This window comes from Prionailurus bengalensis, chromosome D1 (assembly GCF_016509475.1).
Source record: "Prionailurus bengalensis isolate Pbe53 chromosome D1, Fcat_Pben_1.1_paternal_pri, whole genome shotgun sequence".
In the NCBI taxonomy this organism is placed as follows: Eukaryota; Metazoa; Chordata; class Mammalia; order Carnivora; family Felidae; genus Prionailurus; species Prionailurus bengalensis.
The window spans coordinates 24,147,700-24,158,975 of NC_057346.1; the positions used below are offsets into that span (position 1 = coordinate 24,147,700).

General features: G+C 48.1%; 1 long non-coding RNA gene across 1 annotated transcript; it reads left to right on the top strand.

The window, feature by feature from the left end:
- Positions 1 to 6,404: 6,404 nt before the first annotated feature.
- Positions 6,405 to 9,989, top strand: LOC122483135. The gene is made up of 3 exons (XR_006297312.1): positions 6,405 to 6,635; positions 7,945 to 8,197; positions 9,735 to 9,989. It is a non-coding gene; the product is annotated as an uncharacterized LOC122483135 (long non-coding RNA).
- The last annotated feature ends 1,287 nt before the right edge of the window (positions 9,990 to 11,276 follow it).

Here is an 11,276-nt window from a genome sequence, read left to right on the forward strand (position 1 = left end):
ATTCCTTCTTACTCTGTATTCTTACAGCATGTTATTTGTACCACTCATGTTTTGCCCGTTTATTCTTCCTCAGTTATGTGTATTCATATGTCTTCTGCTTATGGCCCTCCCTCCCATTAGCTTACAAACTTCCTGAGGGTAAGGACTCTTAAATTTTTGCAAACATTGCAATGCCTCATGCATAATCGCTACTCAATAAATGTTTCTTAGATCAATTCGGTTCATTATCACCATTGACGGAACATCAGCCATATTGCAGCTCTCTGCAAAATGGTGGTATTTGAGATTTTGAACAACAAAAACTGAAATTGATGTAATTCTTGCCCTATGCAAATATGTGATTTGAGATGTTTAGCAAGGAGATGGCCAAATGGAAAAAACAAAACAAAACAAAACCATATTTAAAATATAAAGCTAACCAACTAACATGGGATCTGATGGTAGAGTTTCAACACCAGACCTTCCAAGGGCGATGCCTTTGTGAGTGGAGGGGGTAGGATAGATTTGTGGTTGAGAAAGAAGTGTGGGAAGGTATTTTCTGGACCACCTGCTTCACTAAGTTCATGGAAAGATTTTTTTCAAAAGCTATCGGTGGAGGATCATCCAAACCATTTTCTGTGATAGTTTCCAAATTGTTCCCGAAATAAATCAACTTGAAGTTAGGCTGATAGGCAAAAACTAGTCTTTTTAGTGACAATTTACCTCAAGAGGGCTCGTGTTCTTTATTTTTTTTAATGTTTATTTATTTTTGAGACAGAGAGAGACAGAGCATGAACGGGGGCGGGACAGAGAGAGAAGGAGACACAGAATGGGAAGCAGGCTCCAGGCTCTGAGCTGTCAGCACAGAGCCCGACGCGGGGCTCGAACTCATGGACCGTGAGATCATGACCCGAGCCGCCGACTGAGCCACGCAGGTGCCCCAGGGCTTGTGTTCTTTAAAACGGACCCACATTGTCCCCTCATTCCCGCAAGATTACTGAAAAGTGAAGATAACTCAAAATACAACGCGTATCTAAAAGCGAGGCTTAATAAAATATCTTCCCTCCCGCAACCTCAGCATCTCCATTATTAATGTCTCCCCACCAATTGATCGCAGATGTTCCTTGTCTTTTTCTGTGTGTCTCTGTTGTATTGAATTTGAGGTTTGTTCTGCTGAGGAGACCCAGCCTGACAGGGAGGATGTGGAAAAATGATCAGAGCCAGCACTCACTCCTTAATTCTGTCTGCTGTGCTGCTCCTTTGAATGACACCAGGAGCCAGCACAGAGACGAGCCATTGTATGCTCCTGTCTCTGTGCAATTGTTACGTCTGTTACCCTATTACGGAACAAGCTATCTCTTTGGATAGAGTGCCCCTCTGGTCAATTTTCAAATGCATTTGGATGTTGGGAGATCTTCTCAGCTTCTGTGATGAAATCCGACTCAAGATTTAAAAGCAGGCATTCTGCACATCGGGGTAATTAGCTAAGGCTTATCCCACTTTATCCCCAATCCCCGTCGACCTATTTTAGGTGTAATGTTTCAAGAGTTGCGATACAAAGGTGGAAGCAGAGTCAGTCAGCAGCGTTTTGCCACCTTCTCATTCCCCGCTTCCCCTCCCCGTGTTTCCACATTCAATGCCTAACCATCCCACTTGGAAGTTTAACTGAGTTCCACGCTCCTTTTTTAAGAGGTAAGCTTGGCCCTAGAACTCCAGTATAGGGAGCGTGGAGACCCAGGGAATCAGAGAGGTTCGGGCTCACCCTGAAGGCATTGAAGGCGCCCACTGCGTGACCTTGAAAATGTTAGGTGTCTCCACTCAAAGGAGTCTTAAGAAAAAATCCGATCTCCACTGGTGCTGTGACTATGCTGAAAGCCTGCTCTCACCTTCTTTCTCTGCTCTCTCTCTCTCTCACCCACGCACCCACGCACACGCACGCATTCACACACTGCACACGCATGTGCAGAGGAAAAAACAGGGGAAGGAAAAGAAGTAAAAAATACATGCAACGCGATGTCTGAACACCCAGATAAAACACAGCCCTTCCATTTTGCCTCTAACTCCAGAAGGGGAAGAAAGAAACAAGTGACCCCACCAATTATACAATTATGAAACAGGGCAAAAGGGCCTGTAAATGGCCCCAGCGAGTTGTTCTATACATAAGAAAGTTTTACCATTGTGTGGCAAGCACGCCTTCTTTTCCTTCTTTCCACTTTTTTGACCTCTGCCGTTATCTCTAGATTTATCAGCAATACTAGATGGCTTTTTCACATCAGTAAGCACCATCCAAAATATAACAATCAGAAAGAATCAGAGAAAATAAATCAATGTCCACAAACAACCGACCAATTTTGGCAAGTACAATTTATTCATAAAAGCTACAGTTCACTGGGGATTCTCTCGTCTTGCATCCACAATGCCCTTGATTCAGATGCCAGCTTGGTGAGCGCCAGGTGGCAGCCAAGATGGGAAGTCACGCATTGTTCCATCCGGTTTGCTTTGTTCCCCTAATGCCTCTGGTCTCCCTCTTTTTAATCTCAGAGGCACACTTTATTCTAGAAATTCTATAGGATTGTTATCCTAACTAATTGAAGATAGAAATTAAAGTTGAGCCGGCCTTGTGTTTTGTTTTTGTTTTTGTTTTTGTTTTGCAGGGGTTGGAGTGCGGAGGGAGGGTGTTGTAAAAAGGGGGCCTCCTGGTCCTGTCGATAGGCTCACTGCTCTGAGAATTTCTGACGCCTTCTCCTCATCTTGGGTATCATTGCCCCTCAGAGGTCATAATCATGCACCGGCAGAAACCATCTTGGCAAAGAGACTTCCATATTTCAGCTCTATATTCTGTTTAGGATTAATTGCATACTCCCCCCCCCCCCCCCCCGCCCCACCACTGGGGGGTCTGTGTTGCCCAGCCAACGCTACATGTATTTTGTCTTAGATCCCTTCTTTCGTGTGTTTCAGTTTACATTTACATTCCTAAGCATTTCTCTTCCTCTCTTTATGAAAGCCTGCTTATGTCTGAGGTGCAAGGGGGAAGCTAAATGCTTTGCTTTCCAGCCAGGGCCAAGAGAAAGGGGAAGGGGACGAAAGGGAACATAGACGTGGGTGGGAGAGGAGAATGGAAAATATATCAAACAAAAGCACTCTTAGAGCTGTAAACAAGGGCTCCTAGACCTGAAAACACAGAGTAAATAATTCCACTGACAATAATTAATTAACAATAATAGTTTGCACTCAGAGCTCAGCTTCCATCCGGTAACCTCAGAGCACTTCACAAACCACACTTAATTAAGGCTCTCGGCCCCCTGTGGAGGGGAAGCGGGTATTAATAGCACCCTTTCTCCTGCGTGGAAACAAAGGCACGGTGGATGGAGTTCATGGCTCGCCCAGCGGCCTGCTCCTCTGGAAACGCTGGTCAGTGGGGAAGAGAGGAGCCTTCAGTCAGGTTAACAGGGTCCAGGTCCGTGTCACCCAAAGTGGCAGGGGGTGACCTGCCTCGGTGACCGGTGTGTACCGTTGGTAATTAGTTGCCAACCCGACACACACCTGCTGTCCGTATGGTTCACGCATCTTGTCCTCACCTAGGCTGGCTACCTGGCTTGCAGCCTCTTATCTGGTCCAAGCACAGGAAATCTCAGCTTCCTGCTCCCAGAGCAAGCTGGGAGGTGAACTCTCCTGCACAGACAGTATTTAATTTGTGATGGCTTGATGAGGTTAGTCACCTTGCTCCTTACCTCTGTGTTCTCCTGGCCACGTGGCTGCCAGACTTACTTTCTGCTGCTACTTTGTCATGGGGGCTGACGGAGAGGGACCCGGGAGGAACAGAGGAGAGACCCCCGCGTCTGTCTGGGTGGTGCTGTCCTGCCCTTTCCACCCCCCCCCCCCCCGCCCCCGCTCATCCTCCTGGTAGCCCTCGGCTGGCAGCTGCTGCTGTGCTCCCCCCCACCCCCGCCCGGGCCCCCCAGATGGAAGGAGGAAAGATTAGCTCTCCCTGCATCTCGTGCCAGGGCTGCGTGGTGGATTAGGTTGGCAGAGAGACCCGAATAGCTCCATCTTCGGGAGCAGAAAGATCCTTCTCAAGGTCACTCTGCAACATACATATGTTTCTGAGTTGCTCGGGAAAGCTGCCTTCTTGGTCCACTCAGATCCTGGATCCTGACTTAAAAGAATCCTAAACGCTGCTGGTGTTGGCATTGCTTTTTAAGCCAAGCATTTTGCAAAACACGCCCCTTGTCAATTTCCCCACAATGAAATTTTAAGTTATTATTAATCCTTTGAATACTTATTTTGTAGGGAAATGTATAATTACAAACAGCTATTAAAAATTCAGTAATGATCTTATACAGATATACATTTACTTATAACAATATCAAATACACTTGAAATTAAAAAAAAGGTAGGCGTATTTACAAAACACTCATTTTTTTTTTTAGGTGAGAGACGACACTCAATGTATGGTCAAATTTGAAACTGCCCGCCATAATCCACATCCTTCAAGGACCTTTGGCACATGGGTTGGAGATTTTTGTTTTATCTTGTGAGATATATAAAAGTTGGGGTAACTAAGCCTTTGGGAATTCCCAGAAATAGACATAACATGTTCCTGGATGCTTAGACTGTTTGGCTGGATTTTGAATACCAGAAGCGGACTGGCCCTTTCTTTCAGAGGAGCATGAAAACTGTGGAGGGGCACCTGGGTGACTCATTCGGTTGAGCGTCCGACTTCGGCTCAGGTCATGATCTCGCAGTCCGTGGGTTTGAGTCCCACATCTGGCTCTGTGCTGACAGCTCAGAGCCTGGGGCCTGCTTTGGCTTCTGTGTCTCCCTCTCTTTCTGCCTTTTCCCCACTCATGTTCTGTCTCTCTCTCAAAAATAAACACTTAAAAACATTAAAAAAAAAAACATGCAGTGCACATGGGCCCATTTGGGAAAATGCCTTGAGCCTTCAGGGAATACCTCTTCTATAGGTTTCTACCATTACTCTAGGATTCCTCTGCATGCCTTTTTTCCCCTGGAGTATATCAAAGCATCTTGTAAAAAATGATCACAATAAGGATCACAGAAGCTATGCAAAACACAACCATGGTGGATCTACAACATATCAGAGGACGGTGTAATTCTTTTCTTTTTTGAATTAGAATTCTTCTGGGGCAGAGTGGCTTGGTTAAGTGTCCGACTTCGGCTCAGGTCATGATCTCATGGTTCATGAGTTCGAGCCCCGCATCGGGCTCTGTGCTGACAGCTCAGAGCCTGGAGCTGCTTTGGATTCTGTGTCCCCTCTCTCTCTGCCCCTACCCCCACTCCCCATCTCTCTCAAAAATAAACGTTAAAAATTTTTTTTTGAATTAGAATTCTTCTTCCCATGCGCTCTCAAGGTCTAGGAGGTCAACACAGAGGGCTAAGGAGGATTCAGGGCTCAGAAAAATTATTGGAAAGAGAACAGATTGTTGTACAGACCAAGCATAGCTTGATGCCACTCATGGTGAGCATTTATTGGGCTCCTGCTATGTCGATATATTTACAGAGATTCAATAACAAGGTACATGAAAAATGTATACAGCACTGATACTGTTACCTATTTTCTGCACAATTGTGAAGAGTCGTTATACTCATCCCTATCTTGGAGAAAATTCGAGTGTAAGGTGTGACCTGCTTAAAGTCACGTTCTGGCGAATGGCAGAGCTGGAGTCGAACGCAGCTACGACTCAATATTAGGAGCTCAGGCTGTGGCTCCGTGTATCTGTTGGGAGGCTCACTGTTTCCCAAGAATAACTTGGAAAACTTAACTTGCCGCACAACTGTGAGGGCTCTCAGTACCTGGTGGCCTGCACTGCGGACGGCTGGCTGCCCTACGTGCAGTGGGATGTGAACTCACGGAAGGTTCTGCCACCCGGGAAAAAGAGTGATGCCTTGTGGAGAGTCTCTCCGCAGAGCTGGAGCTGTGTGGTGGGATCAGAGATGCTAGTTTTTTCTTTAAAGGAAAAATCCGTGAACCCAGAGCCAAGAGTTTGAGTCGCAGATGTACCAATGTTCTCCCCCAAACCCCAGTTTTCCTCCATGTGACCTGATGGTTCATTCAGTCATCACATAATGTTTGAGTCTCAACCTTGAACCAGGCACAGTGTTGGGGTGGGGTGCTATTCTCTACCCTTTAGGAACTCTGGTGGTAGATGAATTAAAAAAGGGGATAATAATGCAGTGTAACAAGTGGAATTATTATTCCACTCTATTGAGTGGAATTCCACTCTATTGGGACCTGGAAAACATCTGTGGATGCCTGGTGGAATTAAGGAAGTGTTCATAGAAGAGGTGACATTTGAATAAGGTCTCAAATACCTGCGAATTGGCGAGAGGAAGAATTCAATGCAAATTAACCGCCGTGTGTGCACGCGTGCGCATGCGTATTCCTTCCCTGTATCAGTTAATAGTGCCAGGCTTCGGGGATACGACTGTGAATGGGACAAATATCCCACCCCTAAGATGCTTAGTCTGATTAGGGAGACAAGCCACTGCCATATGGAATGTTAAACGTTGTAATGAGCACTTATAGAAGGAGCTCCAACTCAGCCTGGGGCAGGGGAAGAATTTCAAGCCGAGAAGACAGGTTGGGAGTTTGGAAGGGCACCACACGCCCCAGTGCAGTGTCTATGGGCAAAATGGTAAGGCTGGAGAATGGTATAAAGGGTCATACGTGCCTAGCTAAACATTTGGATTTTTATCCTGAGACAATGGAGAATTTTTTTGGCGGGGGGGGGGGGGGGGGGGGGGAGGGATTTCCTGTGAAATTGGAAATAAGAGCCTGGGGGAGAGAGTACTGGTGGTAGACCTCCGTGCAAGAAGTTCTTATGACGGGGGCAGCTGGTGGGTGGGCAGAGTGAGAGGAGCTGATCTAGAAGATGGCCCTGAATGAGAAAAGACAGTTTATAGATGAGGTTTGGGGGCAGAAGAAGGATTCGGGGGTGGGGGGTAAGGCAGAGTGAGAATGAGATCTAGTTTTCCCGACACCAACACTGCAGCTTGGAAAAGATCTGGTGGAAAGATGGCGAGTTCACCTCTGGACATATTTGATGAGGTGCTTGCTACATATTCCGTAGACGTGTCTGCTTGGTCAGGTAGGGGTCGATGACCACGCCTCCGGGGAAAGGCAGGAGCTGCCTGGGTTTGTGGATGCACCTGTAGTGATGGCAATGCGCATGGAGGTCCGAGGGTACCTCCCCAGGGAAGGGAACACTTGGGGCTGATGCTGATGCCGATCGGCTATTGCGGAGGTTGAAAGGGAAAGCCAGAGAGCTATGGGGAACACAGGAATGAACGAGATCCTGGAGGCCGAGAGACGATGGGTGCGGGGAAAGCAGCCTGTGCAGGAGCAGGAGGGAGAGGAAAGGTGAACCGCTGGGCTGGTAATGGGGGGACCACTGGTAGATCCAAGAGGGCCTGGCATCTCCCGTGTGCACTTCATGAGGCTGCTCCGTGCCTGTGAAGCAAGAGACTGTGAGCTGCTAGACGAATATCAAGTATGCGTCCCCTGCCTGCACCTCCTCCCGTTCCCTTTCTCCACCCCCAAACACTCGTCAACACTACTTCCAGCTGCCAACCCCATCTTGTTTCTTATTAGCTTCTCTTCCTCCAGGAAGCCTTCCCAGATTCTCAGCAATGGAAACCGCTCCTTGGCCCCCTCCTACCACAAACCCAAGGCTGGGTAAAATGTTCCTCCTCTGGTCTTTCATCGCACCTTGTGCATCTCTGTATCGTCAAGGATCCACCTGTACCATCCATTATCTGTTTATAACATGTCCACTTAGTGTCCCTCAGGTGTGTCTGTTTATGAGGACGAGTCACGTCTGACGCTCCTAGAACCCCCTCATTGCAGCTGAGTGCCTGACACTTAACAGAGCTTCGATAAAACGTGGTTGCACATGAATGAACAAATAGGAGGCAGACACTCAGGTGTCTGTTTTCTTTTTCTAGAAACCAGAGCACTCAACCTCACAGCACAACAGCTTTCGGCCACTCACCTAAGAAGCAAAGCAGTTGGTGGGGAGCTGTGACCAGACCAGCTGACAGTGCTAATTAAAACATCCAACCCATGTGTATGCAAATCCAGAAACAGCGTGTCAGGGAAGATAACTCCTGATCCGAACTCATCCCCAGAGCTTTTCCTGAGCCCAGCTGTTGAGAGGCAATCTGCAGCATGGCCACTTGATAAAATTATTTCTGTTTGGTGAGTGTGGGTGGGCATGCCGGTGTGTGAAAACCAGGACGGTCGGGGCAGGAGCTGATGGGAAATCAAATCATGGAAGCTTCAGGAATGAAAGCACGGTGGAAAAAAAAAATCCTTAGGGACCTCATCAAGTTTGGGGTTAGAGAGCAGGACCAGGGGAAGAAATATCTGATTGTTATACTTCCCTTACACTACCTGACTTTCATGTTCAATGCAGCATCGAGCCACAAACACAAATTCATAGGCACAAACCTTAGACGAATTATCTCGGCAGCCCTCGAAGCTTTAGAGCTGGTGCTTAACGCCTTCCAGTTACCAGATTCAACACAGAGCGACACTATACGTTTATTGGGGGGCAGAGAGTTGTCTTCTAAGAATCTGCAATGCTGTTCACAGGAAACGTGTTACTTGCGGGTGAAAGGAGATGTGGGTCCTTGTCCCAGCTCTGTCACACACTGGCTGTGTGATCCTGTGCAAATCACTTGGCTTCTCTGAGCCTTTGTTGCCTGTTCTTGAAATTAGGGTCTCTGGACTATCAGATCTCTGGAGTTTCTTCTTATACTATGATGATGCAACTGTACTCTCCTGATTTTGTAGACCAGGATCAGGCTAAGTTCAGGTTCACTCAGAGGGGGTGAGTCAGTCCCTGGCTTATCGGCAAGGATGCTATCTCTCAGGCTATTGGTTTAAGGTTTTTATTTATTTTTGAGAGAGAGAGAGAGAGAGAGAGAGGGCACAAGTGGGGGAGGGGCAGAGAGAGAGGGAGACACAGAATCTGAAGCAGCCTCCAGGCTCCGAGCTGTCAACACAGCCTGACACGGGGCTCGAACCCACGAACCGAACCCACGAACCGTAAGATCGTGACCTGAGCCAAAGTCAGAGGCTTAAACAATTGAGCCCCTCAGGCGTCCCCCAGACTACCAGTTTAGATCGCTCTCCTCTGCTTAGACTCAGCCCCCGGTTTTTGTCATGTGCATACATCCCCGATGTGTTGTTTATTGAGCTCTCCTCCATCTTCCTTCTCCTGGCCTTTTAAGAATTCCCCCCTCTTTCTTGGTCTGGCTTTGGGCAATGCAGCTGGGCAGTTGTGAGCATCTAGTCAGGTGACTGCCTGGCCCCGTCCTGGAAAACGTACAAAGAAGAGAAAAAGAAAAATGGAAGTTGGGTGCGTTTATGCCAATGCCTTCTCCTGGAACTCACACAGCTCTCTGCAGCTGCATGCAAACTGGGCCAGGACTACCATCCAAAGTGCCTCCTGGAAGTGCCCGCAATACTATTCGATCACAGTGTCAGGCCTGGAAGAGTTCACCTTTCTGCTCTCAGGCTCTGTGCTGCTGTCTTCAGGCTGAGTTGGCCAATGGGGATGCCACAGACTTCTCTGTTATTGGCTGGGGTGGCACTCCATTCTTCTTCGCTACAGAGGGGTGGCCAGAGTTTCCAGGGAGCTGGAAAGAATGGAAATGCCTCCTGCTCGGACACTGCCCTGGGCTGGTAAGTCTCTAGGCAGGGCCTTAATTTTACCCGTGCTTCTTTCCAGGTTCTCGATTGCTATCACGCCCACAGTTCAGCCTTCTTTGTCCGTGTTCGAGCGAGTCAGCCCAGGACCGATAAATCACGGGAGTCCACAGTTTTGTTCTACGGCCTCCTCGATTCACTTAACTATTTATGAAACGCCTACTATGTGCGGCCCTTCTGCTAGATGCCGGGAATACAGAAATGGACAAACTCTGGCACACGATATTTTGAAGCTAGCGGGAGAAAGTCAAATAAAAAGAGAAGTTGTAATCAGAGATATGAAATGGCCAGTTGTTGTTGGAGCAGGGGAAGATAATGACCAGCATTCTCAGGAAATCAGGCAAGTTTCTTATTGGCGGAATTTTTAGAAAACGGCGAGTGGCGAAGTTTGCTGGGGGGCAGGGGGAAGATTGCCCGGACAAAGCCTGCTTGGCTGTTAAAGGGCAGCGCTTGGATACCGGTGAGAAGCTCCCTATGGCTGCAGCAAGAGGCGTGAGGGGTGTAGAGCCGGAGATGAGGCGGGTACGATATTGGCAGGACCCGCTTCCACACAGTGAGGTGCCACCTGAGAGGGGACAAGGGGAGGGGAAAGATCGGTCCCTGAGATGGCATGTGCCAGCACAAGCCAGACACTCCGCACGCGCCATCTCCTCCGACCCACCCCCGTGACGACGTACGCATCCCAGGGCGAGTTGCTGAGCCAGGCCAAGCTTTTAAGAATCATAGTAAAAGAGAGAGAGAGAGAAAAAATGGGGAGGGGGCCACCTGGGTGGCTCAGTCGGTTGGGCATCTGACTTCAGCTCAGGTCATGATCTCACGGTTTGGTTCGTGAGTTCAAGCCCCGAGTGGGGCTCTGTGCTGACAGTTCAGAGCCTGGAGCCTGCTTCAGTTCTAGGTCTCCGTCTCTCTCTCTCTGCCCCTACCTCCCCCCCCCCCACTCAAAAATAAATAAACATTAAAAAAAAAGGATCACAGTAAAAGAGGAGTAATAACCTCTTCCTCCCAGGGCAGCTAAAAAGGTTAGACACAAGAAACTTCTGTTTCTGTTAATGTGGGACTCCCTCAGGCTGGTAAAATTGGGCTTGGGGTGGGGGGATTCTGTGGGGATTCTGACGACCATCTCCTCCCCGTAGAGGTTGATTTGGGGAAAGGGAAATAGAGACAGAAGCTGAGGAGAGAAAAGTGGTCTTTGCTCAATACTCAAAACTCACACGTATTAAAATAAGGCCACCGCGGGTACAGATCAAACTCTACCATACATCCTCTTTAGTTTCTACATGTTAATTGTTTTAATCCTGTTATTTATTTTCAGCCTCACAAAAGCTCTAGGAGGTTGGTATTCCTGATTCCTATTTTACAGAAGAGGAAGCTGAGCCCCAGTGTGATTAAGGATATGTCCGAGGGCCATTCAGCTGAGACCTTAAAAAGTAAGGGCTCCGGCTCCACAGGCTGGTGCGCCTGGGAGGAGAAAGGAGGAGTGAAGGACTCGGAAAATGTGCCACAGGCCTTAGTGGTTCCTCTTCCGGGGGGCAGAAGTCTGCTCTTGTGAATTCTTCCCTGCTTC